Below are 24,903 nucleotides of genomic sequence, written 5' to 3' on the forward strand. Positions count from 1 at the left end.
GGATGTAGGATACACACTACTTTCAAACAGATTTATAAAAAATTATCTATGAAATCATTAAACAAGTATAAGCAAATACAAAATAATTATGACAAAGATGATATTAAGTCCAAAGGAAACAAGATAACATAATTAAAAATAAATAATATATAGATATTTTTAAAAAATCTCCAACATGTGAAAATTTTTTTAAAAAGCTGATTTAAAATAGTTCATCAGTAGAAGATGTTAATGTAATTAAAAATTAATTAATTAAAATTACATTAATGGCAGAAAATATACTAAATATCAAAACTTGTCAGATGGAAAAACAATAGTCCATAAATATTAATGTCTTGCTTTAACTGCATTCGCTTGTACCAAAAGAAGATTGAAAAGTGATGGCCTAGATATTCAAGATGCTAATAAATAAAACTTGAGAATAAAGTCAAAGCAAATCAGAAGTAATAAATATTACACACCAAGTAAGAAGTTTATATTGCACGAAACAAAGAAATAGTGGATCACTAAAGAAGAGGAAAGAAGGAAGGAGGTGGGGTAGGGTAAGAGGAAGGAGGGAAAGAGGAAGAAGAAGAAGAAGAAGAAGAAGAAGAAGAAGAAGAAGAAGAAGAAGAAGAAGAAGAAGAAGAAGAAGAAGAAGAAGAAGAAGGAGGAGGAGGAGGAGGAGGAGGAGGAGAAGAAGAAGGAGAAGAAGGAGAAGAAGAAGAAGAAGAAGAAGAAGAAGAAGAAGAAGAAGAAGAAGAAGGAGAAGGAGAAGGAGAAGGAGAAGGAGAAGGAGAAGGAGAAGGAGAAGAAGAAGAAGAAGAAGAAGAAGAAGAAGAAGAAGAAGAAGAAGAAGAAGAAGGGGAAGGCGACAACAAAGAGGAACAAGCAGAAGAAGAACAAGAACAACTGACAAAAATAAACATCTCTGGAAAAATTAATCAAGGATGAAGAGGAAGTATAAGTAATTACATAAGGCATGAGATAATTGCTTAACAACCCAGATACGGTGAAGAATTTAAAAATCAATAAAGACTTTTATAAGAATCTTTATATCCAATATATTTAAAAACAAAAGGACAATTTTCTAGAAAATCGTAAATGACAAACATTTAAAGAAAATTTGCATAACAATATACCTAACAGTATTAAATAATATAAGCACTTATTAAAACCACTTACACACACATGTGTGTGCACACACTCACCTATCAAGTTATGCTCACTACTTTAATAATAGAACTAAGAGAAAATTCCTGTATCATATTGATTTTTCTAGGAAAGGAGAGAGAAATAGATTTTAAAAAATCTGATCTAGAATATGCTATTCCCACTTACAAACATAAATGTAGAAAAATTAAGTGAATGTTAAAGGAAAAAAAATATTCTGACACTTGTTAAAATGGTAAGGGAAAACTTTATTCAGGACTTTAAAGAAATGTGAAAAGCCTATTACAGTAGGGGAAAGATGAGGCTCAATTCTGACTCACCTCTGACCACAACAAGAACAAGTGAGGGTTTATAGCCAAGAAGCATGTCAGGGGAGTTTGGGGGTTTGGTGGCGGCAGGATTTGGTGAGTAAAAAATTACTAAGAGGAGTATGGAGACATCAGAGGAAGGAGGAATTCTTGCTAGACGGACCAAACAGGATTCTTGCTGAGGGCAGACCAGAGTGATCAATATAACTCTGGGGAATGAAGAATTTAATTAGATATTGAGAGTGATCATCTATCAAGGGTAGGAGGACTAAAATGACTTAGCAGGATTCTTGCTAAAACTAGACTTTAAAAGGACAGACAGTGAAGCCTAAGATGGAGGCCTAGTTGAGAAAGGGGCTCAGAGGACCTGGCTGAAACTTGGTCAAGAAGGGAGTCTTTATCAGGAGTCATTGTCTAGAAAGATAAATACTCTTGGGGACAGAATTTGAATAAGAATCAACATCTATTCTTAACGAATTTAAAAGAAAGTTTATTAACCTTATTAACATTATGAAAACATAACAGAAAGTGAAATGATAAAAATTCAAATGGTTTCTTTATTTAAAGCTAAAATTGTCCAGGACCATTATTAACATTCTTTCCTTTAGACACACTACTGACATGCTAACCAGTTGAGTAAATGGAAATGGAGCAAATAAGAGATAGAAGACTTCAAATAAAAATAAGCAGTCTTTTGTAGTTCATGAAGGAGGTAATTAGCTGAATAGAAAAAAATTTAAAATATCTACAAATTACCTAATAAGGTTGTTTAGCAAGTTTCCAAATGCTGGATTAATGTATCACAGGCAGCATGAAAAGAATGCTGTTTATCTTCTTCACACAATTGTTTAAGATCACCCAGATGAGCTGCATATGAACTGATACATTTTAAAAATAATTATTTGCTTAAATATAAATATAAAGAAAAAAAGAAAAAAATTTATATATACTCTTTCTATATATCCCTAAAATAATTGAAAATAAATATATTTTTGAGAACTATATAATTTATAAAAATATAAATATAATTATGAGAACTACTATCTTATAATGTTGGGGAAATAATTTTGCTTTATAATAAAATGTCTGTCAGTGAATCTATAATAACAAAGTCAATTGTTCTCATGTAAATTGATGCACATGTGAATGTTGATAAAAAGTAAACTCTGATACCTATTCTCCTGAAGCTGTTTCAGAAAATAGAAACAGAAGGAAAACTACCAAACTCGTTCTATGAGGCCAGTATTAACCTTGATCCCAAAACCAGGCAAAGACCCAATCAAAAAGGAGAATTACAGACCTATATCCCTGATGAATATGGACGCCAAGATTCTCAACAAGATCCTAGCTAATAGGATCCAACAGTACATTAACAGGATTATCCCTCACGACCAAATGGGATTCATCCCTGGGATGCAAGGTGGTTCAACATTTGCAAATCGATCAGTGTGATAGATCACATTAATAAGAGAAGAGACAAGAACCATATTATCCTTTCAATTGATGCAGAAAAGCATCTGACAAAATACAGCATCCTTTCCTGATTAAAACTCTTCAGAGTATAGGGATAGAGTGAACATTCTTTAATTTCATAAAAACCATCTATGAAAAGCCTACAGAGAATATCATTCTCAACTGGGAAAAGCTGAAAGCCTTTCCCTTAAGATCAGGAACACGTCAAGGATGCCCACTCTCGCCATTATTATTCAACATAGCACTAGAAGTCCTTGCAACAGCAATCAGACAGCAAAAAAGAATAAAAGGTATTCAAATTGGCAAAGAAGAAGTCAAACTCTCTCTCTTTGCAGATGACATGATACTTTATATGGAAAACCCAAAAGGCTCTACCTCCAAATTACTAGAACTCATAGAACAATTCAGTAATGCGGCAGGATACAAAATCGATGCTCAGAAATCAGTTGCATTTCTATACACGAACAATGAGACTGAAGAAAGAGAAATTAGGAAATCGATTCCATTTACAATAGCACCAACAGTCATAAGATATCTTGGAATAAACTTAACCAGAGAGGTAAAGGATTTATATTCTAGAAACTACAGAACACTGATGAAAGACATTGAAGAAGACACGAAAAGATGGAAAAACATTCCATTCTCATGGATCAGAAGAATAAACATAGTTAAAATGTCTATGCTACCCAGAGCAATCTACACTTTCAGCACCATTCTGATCAAAATACCAACGACATTTTTCAAAGAGCTGGAACAAACAATTCTAAAATTTGTGTGGAACCAGAAAAGACCTCCAAATCGCCAAGGAAATGTTGAAAAAGAAAAACAAAATTGGGGGCCACGTTGCCTGATTTCAAGCTATACTACAAGGCTGTGATCACCAAGATAGCATGGTACTGGCAAAAAAACAGACACATAGACCAATGGAACAGAATAGGGACTCCAGAAACAGACCCTTGGCTCTACGGTCAACTAATCTTTGACAAAGCAGGAAAAAACATCCAGTGGAAAAAAGACAGTCTCTTCAATAAATGGTGCTGGGAAAACTGGACAGCTATATGCAAAAGAATGAAACTTGACCATTCTTTCACACCATACACAAAGATAAACTCCAAATGGATGAAAGACCTTGATGTGAGACAGGAATCCATCAAAATCATAGAGGAGAACATAGACTGTAACCTCTTCAACATCAGCCACAGCAACCTCTTTCATGACACGTCTCCAAAGGCAAGAGAAACAAAAGAAAAAATGAACTTTCGGGACATCAAGATAAAAAGTTTCTGCACAGCAAAGGAAACAGTCATCAAAACAAAGAGGTAACCCACAGAATGGGAGAAAATATTTGCAAATAAAACTACAGATAAAAGTCTGGTATCCAAGATCTATAAAGAACTTCTCAAACTCAATACACGAGAAACAAATAATCAAATCAATAAATGGGCAGAAGATATGAACAGACACTTTTCCAATGAAGACATACAGATGGCTAACAGACACATGAAAAAATGTTCAACATCATTGGCCATCAGGGAAATTCAAATCAAAACCACATTGAGATACCACCTTACATCAGTTAGAATGGCAAAAATTGACAAGGCAAGAAACAACAAATGTTGGAGAGGATGTGGAGAAAGGGGATCCCTCTTACACTGTTGGTGGGAATGCAAGTTGGTAGAGCCACTTTGGAAAACAGTGTGGAGGCCCCTCAAAACGTTAAAAATAGAGCTACTCTATGATCCAGCAATTGCACTACTGGGTATTTATCCCAAAGATACAGATATAGCGAAGAGAAGGGCCATATGCACCACAATATTCATAGCAGCATTGTCCACAATAGCTCAATTGTGGAAGGAGACTAGATGTTCTTCAAAAGATGAACGGATAAAGAAGATGTGGTCCATATATACAATGGAATATTACTCAGCTATCAGAAAGAATGATTTCTCAACATTTGCAGCAACATGGACGGGACTGGAGGAGATTATGCTAAGCGAAATAAGTCAAACAGAGAAAGACAATTATCATATGGCTTCACTCATTTATGGAACATAAGGAATAGTATGGAGATTGGTAGGAGAAGGAAGGGAAGAATGAAGGGGGGGTGAACAGAAGGGGGAATGAACTATCAGAGATTATGGACTCTGGGAAACAACAAACTGAGGGTTTCAGAGGAGAGGGGCTTGGGGGGTTGGGCTAGGCCATGATGGGTATTAAGGAGGGCACCTATTGCATGGAGCACTGGGTGTTATATGCAAACAATGAATCATGGAACACTACATCAAGAACTAATGATGTACTGTATCATGACTAACATAATGAAAAATTTAAAAAAAAGTAAACTGTGTACCAATAAAATGTTGATATTGTCTTTAACATAACCCTTAACATAATCAGAACCACCATTCCTTTAATGTACATTCAAAGCACAAGTCCCCACATTTAAATAAATTAAGTTCAGTTTGCTTAATGTGCCCTAAGTGTGATGTAAGTCATTAACAGGTTGAGATCAAACATCAAATTATGTGCTTGACAGCAAATCTCTGCTGGCAAGAACAAAGTTTAGAGGCTTAAACATGTGTGGAATTGAAAAGATAAAGAGTTTTTCCCTGCAGATACATCTTTCAGGATGAATAAAAATATTTGAATAATTTGCTAGAAATATATTGCTATAGCTTTAAGCAAATAGTCCAAAACTGCCTGCATTTAGATATGCCAAAAGCTGCCAGGTAGCATAAATTATTACTTAAATATTGTAAATATAGAAGACATGCCTGTGCACTTGTGGTGGGCACGTATGAAAGCCCACTCAAGAACAAATATATTTAAATATACATATATGCATACACGTGTGTGTGTCTATGTGTGTGTATAAATGAAATCTACGTGGAAGGACTTAATGTAAGCATACATTGACTCCTTCTATATTTCCTTCTTAAAGGAAATTTTTCCAAGTTTTTCAGGGAGGGAAATGATAGGTAGGTACACTCTCAAAAACTCAACAATCTTTTATCTATTACAGTAAGACTCATCCTGATGTCACTCTGTGCTTCAAATAGTTGAACTTGGTGTCTGATTGACCCTATTAAGACACATATACCCTGTTTTGGCAAAATGATGTAATCAACAGTAAATTTTTAAAAAGAAAGAAAGAAAGATGGTCAAGGCCAGCTGAAGAAAAGAGAAATACACCTCACAGAATGACTGGCAGATTAAAGACAAAAAAATTGAACACAGATTAGCCACAGGCAACGCTTTGATTATTTAATAATCCCTTCTTAAATTTTTAACTTTCCTGTAAACAGGAAACCAAACTCTTATAAGACCCCCATTTCTAAGAATTGAGCGCCTGAACAGATTCTGCACAGCATTAGAAGATGCAAGGGAGGGGTGCCTGAGTGGTGCAGTCAGTTAAGGGTCTGACTCTTGGTTTCTGCTCAGGTTCTGATTTCCGGTTGTGAGATCAAGCCCCGCTCAGAGTTCCACGCTCAGCAAAGAGTCTGCTTAAGACTCTCTTCCTCTGCCCCTCTGCTCTCCATTATCTCTCTCTCATTCTCTCTTAAATTAATTAAAAATTTAAAAAAGAAGATTTAAAGGGATTTTGTTAAGTGTTAAATTAATCTATACTAATAGTTAAATTAATCTATACTAAGTGTTAAATTAATCTATACTAATAGATACTAATAGCCATGCTTTTAAACACGTATGTGTACATCTATAATGATCAGGTACTAGGCTAGGCAGTAGAAATACAAGAATAAAAAAATCAAAATGAGCTCCAGAATCTCATGAAGCTTATGTAAAGATTAAAAAAAAAAGCCATTATAAAAGGATAAAACCTTGAATATATTTGAGGACTGGAGAGAAGGCCAGTGTGACTAAAGCCTTGTAAACAAATACTTCAACTAATTTGTGTGACTTCAGCATAAATGTGTTTATTTTTTTATTTTTTTAAAGATTTTATTTATTTATTTGACAGAGACACAGCCAGTGAGAGAGGGAACACAAGCAGGGAGAGTGGGAGAGGAAGAAGCAGGCTTCCAACACAGCAGTTTATTTTATGTAAGATTTTATTTGTAAGAACACTGAGAATTATATGAAAAGATACACAGTACATTGATAAGTTACAACAGCAATCTATAATTAGGGGGAGTACAATAAGGCATTATTATTTTCCATTATACATTCTCCTCACTTATGCCTTATTAAGTAAATAATAACTTGACATTAACAATTTTAATAAACCCATGTATGTATTTCAACTCACCCTAATATATACTGCTATGTGCACAGAATATCCATTTGTTGAGGCCCTGATCCCCAGTGCAGTGGTGTTTGGAGGTGGAGCTGTTAGGAGGTAGTTGGGTTTGGATGAAATCATAGGGGTGGATCCCCCATGATGGGACTGGTGCCCATATAAGAGGATGAAGAGACCAGAGTTCTTTGTGAGTCAGGTGAACATAAGTGAGAAGGTGCCTGTCTATAACTGAGGAAGCAGGCTTCTCACCAGAACTCCACCATGCTGGTACTCTGACTTCCAGCTAGTTCTTGGTATTTTGTTACAGTGGCCCAAACCAACTAAGATATGTGCCAAAGACAGAATTTTAAAAGTATATGTTTTTGAGCTTGTGATTTGAATAGAGGAAAATAAGGCAGAAAACAGAAAAGAGACTTCATGTGTAATTTAAATGATCTAAATGTATACTTTTAATTAAAATTGAAGTATTAGAGGAACAATTTTAAAGAATAATAAACAAATATTTGTTGTTTATTAGAACCTAAATATTATAAAAATTGTTTCAAAGTTTATTGCAAAGTGCACTGTCATTGAATTTATCCAGAATTTTAGTTCAATGTCTAAGAGGTGTCTACCAAGTGTTAATTTTAAATAACAAAACCATATAAATATGTTTAGTATATCAGAATACTACCTGCCATTCTGTTACTCTGCTGTCTACAGTAAAATTAAAACTTATCTTCAGAACCAGGTCACCATCTTCTCATCCTTTCTCACTTAGGCTCCCATAATAACATCCATCTTCTTGCTTTCTTTTCTTAGCCCATCTTTCTCTAAGTCATTTTCTACACTGTGGTAAATTATCATTCGTAAACACTCATCTGATAAAAATGCTTCCCTGCACAAAATTCTCAAACAGCTTACCATTAGCTACAAGGCAAAATGCACCCTTCCTTGCGCAGGCTATAAAGTCAGCAACAGAAGTTTAACTCTATCTTTTATCTTTTCTGTTTAACTCTTGGAAAATGTAAATATAAGTAATATATATACACATATATTTATAAGCACATATCTATTTATGTATGTACATTCATATATATACCATCCCTGCATTGCAGCCATGTAAAATAATTCAAAAGTCCCCCTACCATCTCTTAAGGATTTTTATATTCTTCTCCTTTTCACAGGTTTTTCTGGATTTTTTTTTATCTCCCTTTCCACTCTAATTTGACTGATACATTACTTAAACATTACGCATAGATAAAATGTATTTCTTTTGCCCCTTTAGACAACTGTACAAAGTCACTTAGAATATGCTACTGTAATTATTCATTTGATTGTAATTCCAACATACTATGAAATTCTGAAAGAAAACATTAGTCATTTTGAAATATTGATTTTAACAGTGAGTTTAATAACTACAGATAGATTTCATATTTTAATACTAATTATAGAAGTCAAATTTAAAGACCAAAATCAAGGAAAATATATCATTTCATTTAAATGAAGTAAAAATAAAATATCTTAAATAAGTAATTTTAAAACAAATCTGTAAAGCAAGCCTCTTTTTATTTTTTAAATTGTAATTATTTGTACCAAGGAGTTCCCAAATATTGAGTGAAGAAATACAGAAGTTTAATAGAACCTGTTTGGCCATTCATAAGATATTTTTCAAATTGCTTTCAAAATTAAGTCAAGTAACATCTCAAGTGATTTGATTGCTAATCCATTTTTCCCCTTTGTACTGAAAAAAAATTGCTGTGTTAGATTTATTAAATTCTCTATTCGTTTAAATGAAAGGTAAGTAGTTATCAGTAGTCTTTCTTGATGATGCCATGCAATTAATATCACCTTAAATTTCTAGCAGAATATGGATGATTTCTAGTAATTTGGATTTTATTAGCACATTTGTATGTAAGGGAGTCACTTATTCGATAAAACAGAGTACCACTGTGCTTTGAGAGGTGTGGGTAAATCTCAGTAATGTTTTGGTAATATTTTAGAACACAAAAATAAATAGGCTTAAATACAACAGTTTAAAGAGAATGAGACTGTAAAAAAGCCATACATATCCATAATATTTAAATACAAATATACAAACTGCCAAAGGAAAAAAAATGCCATCTGATATAATACAATAACAGAATTTTTACTTTAAATAGTGAACTCTAAATAAACTGAATGGTTGCAACTTAATGGTTGACTTCAGGTAGACTTCAGACTAGAATTAATAACACAATTACCAGGTGATTAATAAAGTAACTAAATTAGAATGATTCCCATTAGTCAATGGCCTGAATCTTATCTTAGTCTGTTGCCTTTAATAACTAGTTAGGAGCTAAAGATTACTTCAGAGTAAAAATAATATTTTTACTTCACATGATCTGCTGAGATTCAAAAATATGATTTGGGTAGAATTCAGATTCTAGTATGATTAGTAGAATAATTCTTAGATCACTCATGCACTCCAGGGAATCAACACTGTGTTTAAGCAGGTAATTTTTTTTTTTTTTTACCTCTACCTGCACATCAGAGAGTTGACATTTGAAGGTGAGAAAAAGAAAGCAACTTTACAAGGTAAGGCTTTTGGGAAATAGAGCAGAGTCTTCCAGGCAAAACTGATTAGAAAACATTCTTTTTACCTCTAAATCCATGGGGGCCTATGAAATACTTTACTCCACAGCTACAGAAATAACATCTTGTTCTTCATAAGCAAGGGCATTTGATTTTTCTCCTTCTAAGAAAACCAACAGAGGCTTGACTCTAAAAAGTTCTGCTTTACACAGATTTTTTTTTTTTTATAACTGTTATGAACATGAGCAACAATAACAGTGTAAGTACAATACCTCAGTTAGGGCAGTTGGGGATGATTTGCTTTGTACCGTAAGGACTGGACTTTAAATTTCTATTACAGAAGGCAACAACTTGTTCTACTCCACATATAAACTTTCTTATTCCAAAGAATAACCACCCTGGTCTAAAGTAAGAGAAGCCTAAAGTCAGACAGCAAATCAGAAAATACCATATAAACAAAGAACCAAAGGAAGGCAAGAATTGGTATCCAGTAACAGGCATAACAAAGTCCTGATGATCTGGCAATAAAAAACTTACTGATACTGATCTTAGGAGGGGATAGAAGTCAATTATATTTTAGTCAAATAAAATATTATTTTTATTCTGCTATAAGCCTGTGTATTTATATAAAAATATTATTGTTTGCAAACAAACAGAAGAAAGAGATAGGATGAGTGTGTAATATCTTTTTTGTTCTTCCTAAGTCATAACTGATAAAAAAACATTTAAGCATTGGTAAAGAAAGATTTTGGAACCAAGTAGATTAAACATTTTTAATTTTGATTCCTTTGTCCAGAAAGAATAGTTTAGAGATGCATAATGCTTTATGAAATAGTACCAGAACAGTGATTATCCATATTTTCTTTTGCCTGCCTTTTTGCAAGTCATGGCTCATCTTTGCTATAAATACAAAGACTAATTGGAATCAGCATTAGCCCTCCATGTCCATACAGTTATGTAGGAGACATAAGACAGGCAACTAAAAAATAGCATAGAATTTAATTAGTGGTGGAAAAAAGACAGTCTCTTCAATAAATGGTGCTGGGAAAATTGGACAGCTATATGCAAAAGAATGAAACTTGACCACTGTCTCACATCATACACAAAGATAAACTCCAAGTGGTTGAAAGACCTCAATGTGAGACAGGAATCCATCAAAATTCTAGAGGAGAACATAGGCTGCAACCTCTTTGACATTGGCCACGGCAAATTTTTTCATGACACATCTCCAAAGGCAAGAGAAACAAAAGAAAAAATGAACTTGTGGGACTTCATCAAGATAAAAAGCTTCTGCACAGCCAAGGAAACAGCCAAAAAAACTTAGAGGCAGCCCACGGAATGGGAAAAGATATTTGCAAATGACACTACAGATAAAAGACTTGTATCCAAGATTAACAAAGAACTTCTCAATACACGTGAGTGTATTTCACTCAATACACGTGAAACAAATAATCAAATCAATAAATGGGCAGAAGATATGAACAGACACTTTTCCAATGAAGACATACAAATGGCTAACAGACACATGAAAAAATGTTCAAAATCATTAGCCATCAGGGAAATTCAAATCAAAACCATCTTGAGATACCACCTTACACCAGTTAGAATGGCAGAAATTGACAAGGCAGGAAACAACAAATGTTGGAGAGGATGTGGAGAAAGGGGATCCTTCTTACACTGTTGGTGGGAATGCAAGTTGGTATAGCCACTTTGGAAAACAGTGTGGAGGTCCCTTAAAAAGTTAAAAATAGAGCTACCCTATGATCCAGCAATTGCACTACTGGGTATTTACCCCAAAGGTACAGACGTAGTGAAGAGAAGGGCCATATGCACCCCAATGTTCATAGCAGCATCGTCCATAATAGCTAAATCGTGGAAGGATCCGAGATGCCCTTCCAACAGATGAACGGATTAAGAAGCTGTGGTCCATATATACAATGGAATATTACTCAGCTATCAGAAAGAATGATTTCTCAACATTTGCAGCAACACGGATGGGACTGGAGGAGATTATGCTAAGTGAAATAAGTCAAGCAGAGAAAGACAATTATCATATGGTTTCACTCATATATGGAACATGAGAGATAGAAGGATCGGTGGGAGAGGGAGGGGAGGAATGAAGGGGGGTAAACAGAAGGGGGAATGAACCATGAGAGACTGTGGACTCTGGGAAACAAACTGAGGGCTTCAGAGGGGAGGGGGGTAGGGGATTGGGATAGGCCGATGATGGGTATTAAGGAGGGCACATATTGCATGGTGCACCGGGTGTTATATGGAACATTGCATCAAGAACTGGGGATGTACTATATGGTGACTAATATAACAAAATAAATATTATTAAAAAATAAATAAATAAACAAAAATAATAAATAAATAAATAAAATAATTTAATTAGTGGATAAGAGATTACAAATATTTTATGAGTCAATCTATCTTGGGAAAGGCACCCAGAAATATTTAATAGGATGAAAAGGCATTTGAATTAAGCTTTGAATTAAGTCTAGGATTTCAAGTGTTTGAAACGAGGAAGGGGCAAGTAAAAATCAGGGTGGAACACAGACTACTGGAGGTATTTCTATAAAAAGAACTTAGAGACAGGAGAGGCCTAGCATTTTATACCCACACTTGGCCCACATTCAATAAGCAAGAGGGTATTAGTGACAGTACAGCACAACTGATTTATATGATCACACCTCAAGTAAAGAAAACATATTTGAGCAATAGCCCGAAGAATCCATGACTGATGCATAGAATATAGTGCAGAGCTGTTCAAGTGAGACTTGGTTGAGTTGAAATAGGGCAATGGAAAAGAAAATGAAGAGACAGATGTAAGAAATGCAGAGGAGGACATAATTCATAATATTTGGCCACCTATTGAAAGTGGGTCAAAGAAGGGAACTTGAATCTAAAGATGGGATAAAGATAATTGAATTTTGAATTAAGTTGCCTGGGGACTAACATAGCAAAGAAAGTTGTTTTTGGGGTGCAAGGTGATGGATTTTATGGGTAGGAAATATTTGGTTCTTATTTGTGGCTGGGTGCCCAGCATCGACTAGAATATACCTATGAATAAATGGAATATAAAGTAATATCTTGTTGCAAAATAATATAACTCTAAAGGTGTTAGTACTATTATAGTTATTTTTAGTTATTTTAAATATTTTTCATTACACTCTCCCATTATACATAATAAATAATACATAGCATTTGGAATTGACATATTAATATCTCCTCCCCTCTTCCTGCATACCATCCCTAGTAGTAAAATGAAAATTATCTAAGAAATAGTGAAATAATAACTCTCTCTAATAAATAATACAATACTGTTCTCTGGAGTACCTCTGATAAGCAAGCAAAACTGGATGCTTTGGTTATAAGATTCTTGCAGATTAGTATCTGGCACATGGAAAGCACACAATAGATGTTTAGCACTTATCTGGCCTACAAAACAAAATGTGATCTTGCAGATAATCAAATCTATCTTAATTTATATGAATTTGCTTTCTGGAATATTTCAATTAACCTCCTATCTGATGCCTGCAAATATATTAGTATTTAAAATATAATTTCATTTTATTAATATAGCATAGCTTTAGTTAATAACCGCCAGTAGTTAAATATAGAAAATAATGTTTACTTTTTATCAAGTAAGCAATTATTTCAGTGCAAGAATTTTTTTGACTTAGATATTCTGTTAATATTCTGAAATACGTAACTACCACCAAAGTTAATGCTCTCATTTTGTAAAAATATATAATATAAAAAAAGAATTCATCTCACAGTGATATTAGACTTTTTTGTTCCCTGTCATTTGAAACAATAAAATTCCTGGGTCTTCTAGAGAAATAGACTAGGAAATTATCTAGACCAACTACCTCAAGTCCTCAAATGCAAATTGAGAGCACTTACTCTTCAGTTGGTAAATTATATAATGAAGTATTAACACAATAAACACAGTGTGATTATTCCACAGAATCATCTGGATGATATTCCTGAATCTTATTATATCTTTTGCACATTGCATATGAGGCATAAAGTAGAAAATCATATCAAGGTAAATAAAATTTTCATGTGACGTAATTAATAAGCATTCATCTAATAGTAAGTGTAAAATAAAACAGAAGACATTATAATGAAAAATATCAGCAGGAATACAAAAATAGGCTTTCCTCAATGATAATGAGAAAAAATGCCCCTACCATGTAGATGATTATTTATGTAGAAGTATAAGTCAGTTATTTGACAAACTAATAAGATCTAAAATGTAGTTAGAAATAACATACAAGGGAAAGATGAAAAAGTTAGAGTTCGATTTTTTTAAGGGAAGGCTTTATTTTAAAAGCATTTGAATAAGGTAAGAATTGAGCTGCTTTGAAAAATATGTATATTTATATTTAAAAAAAAACATAAGTGGAGAGCTCAGGAGAAAGAGTTCAAAAAGGGTTTTGGTAACTGATCTTGTCTAGAACAGCTGTTTCCCAAACTGTGAGATTTGTCAGAATCACTTGGGATCATGTTTAGAATTACAGATTCCCTGGTGCTAAACAAGACCTACTAAGTAACAATCTCCAGTGTTGGGTAGGAAGGGATCAAGTGGATCTTAGCTGGGTTGGTTGACTCAGCAATGACTGAGAACATTTTGTTTTGTTTTAAATTTCATGAGTAAACTACAAACTGGGTAAGAAAATTGTAAAAGTTTTATTTCATAAGGATAGTTCTGATTAAAAAGTGTATGATTTATAGAGAAATGGGTGGGATACAATTAACCAATTATAAGGCTATTACAATTGTACAGTTGAATGACAGTGAATACCTTACACTTAAGCTATTGAAATCATAACTGGAAGAAAAAAATGGCAAATAGTTTGAGCTTAAAATAGCAAGGTAGGAGGCCTAAATAGGTCAGAAGGAAGAGAAAAAATAATCAAATATGACTTCTGGGTAAAAGGTCAAATACATTCTGTTGGGAAAGGCAATCTCATGAGCACAGTCTTGCAGCCTCCACTTGGCCATGTAAGAATGGGTCTCAGGCCTAGAACACATCCTTACCAAGGAATAAGGAGCCCAAACATCCTGTGCCAAACTTGTTGCCTTGTATGGGAATATCTTTCCCTTTTCTAGACTCAATGAGTGTTCTTTTGTTTCTGCTTAAAGTGTGTGCATGATATGGCATCTGGCCAACTCTGCTGCTGGTTCCTTCGACTACTGCATGAGAGGGTGCATTGGGCAAACTGCTTTGCCTGCAGCAGCCAGGAGAGACCCACTGGTCATAGAGGACCGGCACACACTGCTGAAACCCATATTGCTGTGCCTCTTCTCTATGTAAGTGAAGTGTTACTCCATCCTGTGCTTGACTGTGGTGTGTCTTCCTTGACCACTCTAAACCATGATGCAATGCGTAGAAGTGTTTCTTCCCCTGGATTGATACTGGCACACAGTGCTCTACACCCTTGTGATTGTTAACTGGTGCATGGTACTCTGCTCTTCATATTCTGTGACAGGGCAATAGGAAGAAATCATATTTCAAGTGTCTAGTAATATAATAATGAGTAGTGATCTGAACATCCTCATTGCAGAATGCCTGTGGAAATTCATGTGGAAATTCCATTTGGTCTTTAAAGAGAGTTATCAAAAGCTCAGGGCGAGGGCAGGGCAGCTTTGCTAAAAGATACAGGAGGCGAAGGAGTACATAAAATAAAAATGATAGATTCATAAAGAAAAAAAATGATGTGAGAATTATCTCTTTTCCAGTTTATAAATCTGTCTCCTAGGAAATATACCCATCAAGTGTATTTTCTAAGGATGGAAATAGGCAATAAACCATTTAAAATGAAAAATTTAAATACAGATAGCAATAAATGCTATGTATGCCATGTAGGAAGTAAACAGGCTGAAGAAATAATAACTTTAGTTGGAGTTATCAGTGGAAGACTTTCCTCAGCGCAGATATTTCAGGTGAAATACGTAGGCTGTGAGTGTTTGTGAAGTAGCTTTTTAGGCTAAACAAAAATTACAGGCACAAATGTCTACAGATAAGAGATCCAGGTGTATCTGGAGAAAAGAATATAGCTCTCCTATAATAAACAATGGGATTATGATTATACTTACAATAAAATAAATTACCAGCAGTGGAAAACAGAAAACAGAAGAACAGGGCACCTGGGTGACTCAGTCAGTAAAGCGTCTGCCTTCAGCTCAGCTCAAGACCTGGGATTGAGTCCTGCATGGAGCTCCTCACTCAGCAGGGAATCTGCCTCTCTCTCTCCCTCTCCCTCTATCTCTCCCCCCTGCTTGTTCTCTTTCTCTCAAATAAATAAAATCTTAAAACAAAACAAAACAAAACAAAACAAAACAGAAGAAGGAATGACTCTCTGAGCCCTTCACTTTTAATGAAGTGTCACTTTTGTTTTCAGATAATAGAATTATCAGACTTTATAATATAAAATAATACTTATTGACAAAAACATGTGGCATACATCTGTAGATGTCCTATAGACAGTCAATTAGGATAATTTGGATCTTAGGGAATATGTGTGTGTGTGTGTGTGTGTGTGTGTGTGTGCGCTTATCAAGATGTTAAACATCTGGGTTCACATGTCACCTTGCTATTGCTCAAAGAGAAAATGTAGATAGAGCAGAGAGCAGACCAGCACTTAGGGTTACTGCAGAATAATAGAGGTAGAATAAAAAAAGAAACAAATAATTGGGCAAATTAAGAGCCAATTGAGAAATAAATTAAGCCAGGAGAGTATGGTGTCAGGAAAGTCAAAACAAAAGTGTTCTAAGAATGTAACTTTCAATTAGCTTATGAAAAAGTTTATATTCATTAAGAATTTTGAAAATATATGTTTTAGTTGAAGATAGTAGGAGATTGACAAGATAATCAGGAGATGATAGAGTGTAAGATAAAACTTCAGAAAAGTTTTTTTTTTTTTTTTTTGGTTAGATTTTCTGTAAAAGGAAGCAGAAAAATTAGGTGGTAGGTGTGGTGGGGGGATAGGACCGGGGCTGTTTTTATATATGGGAGATGAGAGGGATTTATATCTGAATATGAATTATATCGTAGTTTAGAAGAGTTGTTACAAACAGGATATCAAAGTGACACTTTAGGAATTAATCCTTGAGAAGATCAAACAGGACCTGATTCCCAGAGCACAAAAAAAACAGACTGTACTTTGATAAAAACATGAGTAAAAAGGAGTTATTCATCCATTTACAGAATCGAGAGAAAATGGGAACACGTGGAGCTTTCCAATAGTAAATTCTGGCATGGTGCGCTGATTTGCAAGGGAAGTAATATGGAACTGCTGGGGAGTGTTAAATGCACATTTGAGGCTTGAGGTCATAACTCAATGGTAATGTAAATTAATCTTGGGTTATTTTCATCCAGTAATATTGAACTATTTAGGTGAAAACATGAATTAGTTTTGTTTTGTTCTGTTTGTAGTTATCTTTTTATTATCATGAACTATAATGTTTGGGTAATTTTTTCCTCCAGTGTATATGAGAAATAAGATAGAGGGATGCCTGGGTGGTACAGCTGGTTAAGTATTGGACTCTTGGTTTTGGCTCAGGTCGTGATCTCAGGGTTGTGAGATCAAGCCCTCATTGGGCTCCCAGCTGAGTGTGGAGTCTGCTTCTGAGTTTCTCTCCTTCTCCCTCTGTTCCTCCTCCTCATGCCCTCTCTCTCTGTCTCTCAAATAAATAAATCTTTGGGGAAAAAAAAACCAAGAAATAAGATGGGGTGTACTTTTTTACAGTGATTATAGGGGAGTGTTATTGCCAAAGTATGTAATCTAATTTGAGAAAAAAAAAAAACTGTGAAGTAGAAGTTTAAGTGTGGTGGCATCAGTGAACGGGACATCACCATGTAGTTAAAGAATTTTTTAGGGCAAATGAACAGGAAAAGATATGAAGTGGCAGGCATAAAAGAGTGGAGTGGTTGAGATCAGCTTATCATATATAATTCAGTAACTAAAAATAAAATGTCCAGGATATGACCGTTGAAGTGGTGTAATAAAGGGGAATGGAGGAACAAGGCTTTTGCGTGTGTGATTTGGGTAAATAATCTGATAGATATTTAATATTAATGGATCATCTGAAATCATTGTAATAGACATCATGGTAAAAGACATCACAAGAAAACATAATAAAAGATATTTATTCAGGTGTAAGGAATTCAGTAAGTTAAGAGATGTGATTGAGAAATCAGTAACTGAAAGCAGGGAGGAATGGTAATAGCATAGACAAATGGGGTCCTCTTTTAATGGAGCTCAAGCTTATAAACTAGAAGGATGTATAGTGTTTTGGATGCAGCAAACGAGAGCAGGATGGTCCTACTTCTTAAACCTGATCTGTGAGAAACCAAAGAGATAAAATATTCTCTGCTTGAGACAGCTATATGCGGTATGGTTTATTATGGACAACAGGGTTCAAGATAAGGCACAGGTTAAAGGATCATTAAGGAAATGCTTGAAGACATGAGGAATCCTGTTAATAATAAATATGGTATTATATAGGAGGGTATTTTGGTTGGATTAGGAATTTCACAGTAATACTGGCATGAAAATCTCAGTCATAGATTGTACCATACCATAGATGGTATGGGAGTACTGGGTTTTTATTTGTTTTTATTTTTAAAGATTTTATTTATTTATTTATTTATTTATTTATTTATTTATTTATTTGAGAGAGAGAGTGTGCGAGCAGGGGGAGGAGAAGGGGAGAGGGACAAGCAGACTCTGCTCTACACGTGGAGCCTGATGCAGGGCTCGATCCCATGACCCTGAGATCACGACTCCAGCTGAAATCAACAGTCAGACGCTTAAGCGACTGAACCACCCAGGCACCCCATTTGTTTTTGTTTTTAAGTGTACAATGCAATATAGTTAACACTACCATGCTGACACTTAATATTATACAATGTTTTATAGCAGACCTCTAGAATTTATTCATCTTGCATACCTGAAACTTTATGTCCATTATGTGTGTTTGTCTATTTATAATATGTAAAATTTTCAGCATGTTTGGATAAATTATTAATCTCTTTCACTCCAACCAGTAGTGTGATAGAACTAGAAAAATCTGAAGATCAAAGTTCTACAAACTTAATTTTCTAAATTTAATTTTAAAAGGTATGTAAACTAGCAGTTCATCCCCCTTTTCTTACATGAACTGAAAAAGATTACAAAATATCCTATCTGAAAAGAGAAAATTAATCAAGAGCCATTATTGCTAAATGGCTTAAATGTTAATGAATTTAATAAAATATTTATGAATCAGATTCAAAAGTCATACAGATTAAGATTATAAGTCATACAAGCCAATTAACTAATTAAGAAATATCACTGCAGAATAAATTATACAATGTGTCAAATGTTTTTAATGTCAAAATGATCCTACACAGAAAGTTTATAATCTGAATTACAAATAATATTAATTTTATGTCTTATGTAGCCAAACATTTAAAAAGAGAAGAAAAGGTTTATCTTTTTAATAGAAACAAATATTCAATTTGAAAGAAATTCAGAGATCTTTAGAAAGAAACAATAATTAGAACATATTGAGGAAAGGATTATACACTCAGTTCCTAAGTCAAATATATCCAAGAAAATAATTTAAAGATTAAGTTCTTTGAGGCAGAAATATGTCTTTCTTTCCTATCTTTCCTCCATGTTCCTTATTAGATTATAAATTTGGGGACTTCGATTATATATTCAGCTTTATATTTTGAGATTTTACCGTGCCCATAGCAAAACAAGAATTGTCAGGCCCTCTTAATTTCAATGGACAAAAATATGTATAAAATCAAATTTCTTTTCTCATTGTGTTATTTTTTAATGCCCCAGCAAAGAGGATAAACTAGACACTGAGGATACACCACATATATTTTAAATGAATAGACTAGTGAACATATTTTGAATTTGATTTAGAAAATATGATTACTCAATATCTGCAACAATTACTTCATCAGACCCCATTTTCTTTCAATAATTCATGTAATTCTTCAACTTAAAGTCTTTCCAAGAAGGGGACTCAAATTATTGTTTTCCATGTTCTACTTCACAGGTTTTGATAATTCCTCAAGATACAAGCTTATGAATTATTATCCAAAAACTGATAATATCTTATAGATCATTTATCATTGAAGAAGTTACAAAACTTTACTTAAACGTTCTATTTCTCTACTTTTTGCATATTAGTCTGCATGTTTTGTATGCTAATTCAGTTACATATTACTCACTTGCAATTTTTTCCTTTTTTTATTTCTTATCAATAAGCCTATCTGCCTGGATACAAATCAAATGCTTTTCAAGTAGATAGACGATCCACCACGTCAGTAGACTTATTCAGTCACCCATAGTTATATCAGTTATAATTGTAAAGATTAAAAATTACTTAAAACCAACTAAAAAGTAGGTTACTCCCCCACCAAATGATCATTTTCTCAAATAATAAGTTGTATGGAAATAGGGTCCGTTCAAGGTGGGATAATTAAGAGAAGCAACATCCCTGGAACTCATTTCTTCATTATTCTGCTGTGCAATTCTCAGCATGTTGATATATTATGTCTTTAGTATTTTGGCATGTCTATTCTTGGCATAAACAGCAAAAATATGAAAATATCCCCCCCAAAAGAGAGAAGAATTTCTAGTGTGTAGCACTTTTTATTAGCAAGGACATAAGAAATTTCTTAGTGACTTCCCAGAAGATTTCTTTCAGTTCTCATTAACCAGAATTGGGCAACTTCTGCTGGAACAAACAAAAAAAATAGCAAGGGAATAAGATCATCACTGTTGTCCCGAAAAACATTATTTTGTATCCTTTAAGCTATAGAGGGTGTCATTCCCTGAACACATGGCCATTAATGATGAAATTTTAAACAAAATTGGAGCTATGTCAGCAAGGACAGAATAGAAGGATAAATAGGAAAACAGAACACATTGGGTCATTAAAAAATACATTCTGGGTTTAAAAAACAAAACAAAACAAGGCACCATTTTGGTTTGAGTGATCTAACTCTGTTTTCCAGATACCCCAGTTGCCATTTATAATTTACAGTCCAGGAAACACTGTCCAATCACAATTCATGGAGCTTCAGTGTGACGTTTGTTGTCCAATTTTTCATATCTTTACCCCTATTGAATTCTAAATTGGAGCTTAGTCTTGCTCGACCTCAGCTAGGAACATGTACATCAAGTGATACAAACTGTTCATGTTCTTTACATGTCTGCTAATGACAGCCAAAGCACAATGAATATTGATTTTGGGGGTACAAATAAGTATTATAGTGAGTATGCAAATACACAAACATGGAATTCACAAATAAGGGATAGACTGTATTTATTGAGGGGTCTATGACATGGCCACTAATTTAAAAAGCCATGTTGCAAAGACAATGGCCACAATACATGGCATCAGTACTCTTTAGACACATCTATTCTTTTACTTTTTATCTTCAGGATGATTATATAGAATCCCTTAGTGTATTCGTTATCCACATCGAACACGAGTTTGTCACACATTGTGATTGACATTCCTGAGACCAAGCCCACTGCGAAGCATAGCCCCTAGCCTAGTCCCTGCCTCTGCTCTTTACCATAACTACAGATTAAGTCCATAAATTATGCAAGTTTATGGTCAAGATAATGATGATGACATTATTTTATGAAAAACCCACAGCTAACATTATATTCAATGGCTAAAAGACTAAAAGATTTCTTACAAAGGTTAGAAAAAAAAAAAGAAAGTTATTTCACCCCTGCTATTCAAAATTATACCAGAAGTTCTAAACTTCTTAGAGAAAATATAGGAGTAAATCTTCGTGACCTTGCATTTGGCAATGCAATTTTTACATGTGATATCCAAAACACAGGCAACAAAAGAAAAACAGAAAAAGTGGGACTCATCAAAATGAAAGAGTTGTGCATCAAGGACATTAGCTAAGAAAGTAAAAAGATAACCTATAGAACAAAAGAAAATATTGCAAATTATGCATCTGAGTGTAGTGTCCAGCATGTATAACAAACTCTCACAACTCAACAACAAAAAAGCTGAAAAACCTAATTTAACAATGAACAAATGTGTTGAAGAGACACTTCTCCAAAGAAGGTATACAAATGTCGAGCAAGTACATGGAAAAATGCTCAATCTTATTAGTCATTAAGTAAATGGAAATTAAAACCACAATGAGATATTACTTCACACACACTAGGATGGTATAATTTTTTAAAGGAAAATAATAAGTATTGGTGAGGATAAGTGGAAATAAGTATCCACCCATCTCAGAAGGGGAGGATGGAAGAGGTATTGTCATCAATATTTTAGGGGTACTATGTTTCCTGAAAGTTTACTCTCTCCCTCAATATAGCAGTAAAGAGAGCGTGTCATTGTTGTCTTCCTGACAACAAATAGAAGGGGTCTTCCAGGAAAATTATTTGGGAAAACTAAGGGTGCCCATAAGAACCATAAGCAAATATTTATTTTCCTGTTTTATATCAGTGTTTGTAAAAGACATTAAAGCTGCTCTTGTTCATTTCAGAGAAGGAAAAATATGAAATTGCAGAGAGAGGGAAGATCATAAAAGAAGTTAACCCTGAAGTTGCCACCACTCATATCATATATTGTCAGTGAAAGTATATGATTTTGTGGTGGATCAAATGAACACTGTGGAAAGTAGATGTAATTGAGTAGTGTTATAATACCATAAATAAAGAATCTTCTCAACAGGTGAGAATTTGTAGCAAAAAGAGGCCAGGAATAAGGACCATTGGTGGTGGAAGCTGAGGTTGGAAAGCTGGAGAGGTAGAAGAGACTGGGTCAACACCAAGTCTTCCACATCAGCAAACCTACAAAGCTTTGTAGGTACCCACCATCAACCCATATATGCATCCCATGAGAAGGAGAGCATTGGGATAATTATTACTCAGAAAATATGTGCAGCTAGTCAATATCAGGTAGGAAAGCAGTAACCACAAAGGAGAAGGAAGCTGCATCTTCACAAGCCTTACAATCAGAAAGATGTGTGTCCAGAAGAGCTAGTGTCAGAAGAGGGAATAAGGAGGAATTTCAAATTTCTTGAGCTACAGTTTAATCTGCATTGGATAAAAGCAAAACTTTAAATGTGCTATATAATTGAAGATTTATACTATACTAGTATTAGCTTTAAAAGCCATAGTGGCTGGAAAATAACATGCCAAAAGCTTATCCTAGTTAAAAGTATATTAGTTAGTTATTGCTGTATAAAAAATTATCTCTCAATTTAGCAACTTACAACAACAAAGTAATTTATTTATTTATTTATTTTTAATTTTCCCTGGGCCAGCAATTGAAGAACTGTTTATCTGGTAATTCTAGCAGTGTGTATCAGAGTTTGCAGTCAAGATTTTGGTTGGGCTTACTCTCAAATAAGAGAAGATTTGAAACTCTGGCTGGGGCTAGAAGATAGTCCAAGATTATAGATAGGGCTTAAACACTATTACTTAGAATAGAGAAAACTCTCAGGCATATGGAGAAATGAGGTTGATCAAATATTTATATTGTATTATAAAATTATGTTAATTATAAAAAAAAACAGAATAGAAATAAGGAAGAAAATTATTTCAGTTCTCTGATTCAATATTATCTTTTGCAGCTTCTATTTCCTGAATCACCTTTTCAGCTACCAAAGCTGTTAAAATTACCATATTAATATATGGAAATTCTTTTATTTTATTTTATAAATTACTAGGAAAAAAATACACATTAAATGGTCAGAGAAATGTTTCCATGGATCCTTTCAAAAGAATTCTGAATGGAATATGCAAAATACAAGATGAAATATTTTGATTAGCACAAGTCCCATTATGCTTAAGCTATTAAAAATAACAGCTGTAACTACTGACAATGCTTAGCTTAATGTCCCAAAAAACTTTTCTTCCATATTTTCACAAATATTCCAGATACAAATCATTTGCATAAATTCTTAATAATTACATTCTCTTTTCAAAACTCTAAACACTAAATGGACAAAAATTATGCCTTAACTTAACTTTGACTTAGTTAAGTGAAGTGTTTTGCTTCTTTAGTGTTGCCCAAAACATATCATTAATCATTAAGAACTACCCATCCTGACTGAGGTAAGATGGCGGGCCTGCAGTGAGTGGCTATCAAGGGATGAAAATATATATGCCTAGACACAAATTTTAAAAGCAATTTCTCTTTGAATCATCTTCTTTCACACCACCTAATAAACATTTTGAGTTGCTATAACATTAACAGCAGTAAAATGGGTGATATCAAACAGAACTATTTGGAAACATTTATTTCAAATTCAAAATGGAGCTTTATATTGTCTTTGTCATAAATCTACATATTCTTCTCTTCAGGATGACTATAATTGCAAAGTAGAGCTTGCTTTAATATCTGACGGCAGGAGGATAGTATGCTACCATCCTTTTGTGGATGTCCCATATGAACATACAAAACCTATCCCTTGGCCACATCCTATGCATAATATTGAAGAAACACATGATCAAGTGCTGCAAACCAGATTAGATGAAAAAAAAAATGAACATATTGAGGAAGGACCCATGATAGAACAACTTAGCAAACTGTACCTTACTACTAAGCATTGGTATCCCTGTGGACAGTATCATAGATATCATAAAAAAACTAGATTCTCCAAAAGACAGATGATATTGAGGTTTTCAGGAATTGAAAAGATTTTATCTTGTGTCTCATTGGCCATTTGAGACAATGCAATCGAGTATATTCACTAATATATTATAAAGCAAAATAATAGTAAAATGTCTTTTCATGAAAAAAAGAACTACCCATCTTTATTATATTTTCCCAAAAAGCTAACATTTTACCAAAAATTTTTTAAAATGTTAATTTACATCTAGTGATGTATCTTACACATAAGGCAATGACCCAATAGGATAACACAGAAAAATACAAATCACTAAAACATATCTTATTAAATGTTACATTTTTTTATCGTGGTAATAACATTTAACATGAGATCTACCCTTTCTTAACAACTCTTTCAGTGCACAATACAGTATTAACTACAAGCACAATGTTGTATAGCAGATGTCTAGAACTTGTTCATCTTGCATAACTCAAACTTCAGCAACTCCCCTTCCCCCTCTCCCAAGCCCATGGTAACCACCATTG

General features: G+C 33.9%; 1 pseudogene; it reads left to right on the plus strand.

Moving 5' to 3' along the window:
• The first annotated feature begins 8,963 nt into the window (after positions 1-8,963).
• LOC148109339 (large ribosomal subunit protein mL42-like) lies at positions 8,964-24,420 on the plus strand (annotated as a pseudogene).
• Positions 24,421-24,903: the final 483 nt, after the last annotated feature.

The sequence above is a fragment of the Ursus americanus genome, chromosome 10, assembly GCF_024610735.1.
Source record: "Ursus americanus isolate L20-20 chromosome 10, mUrsAme1.1.p, whole genome shotgun sequence".
NCBI lineage: Eukaryota > Metazoa > Chordata > Mammalia > Carnivora > Ursidae > Ursus > Ursus americanus.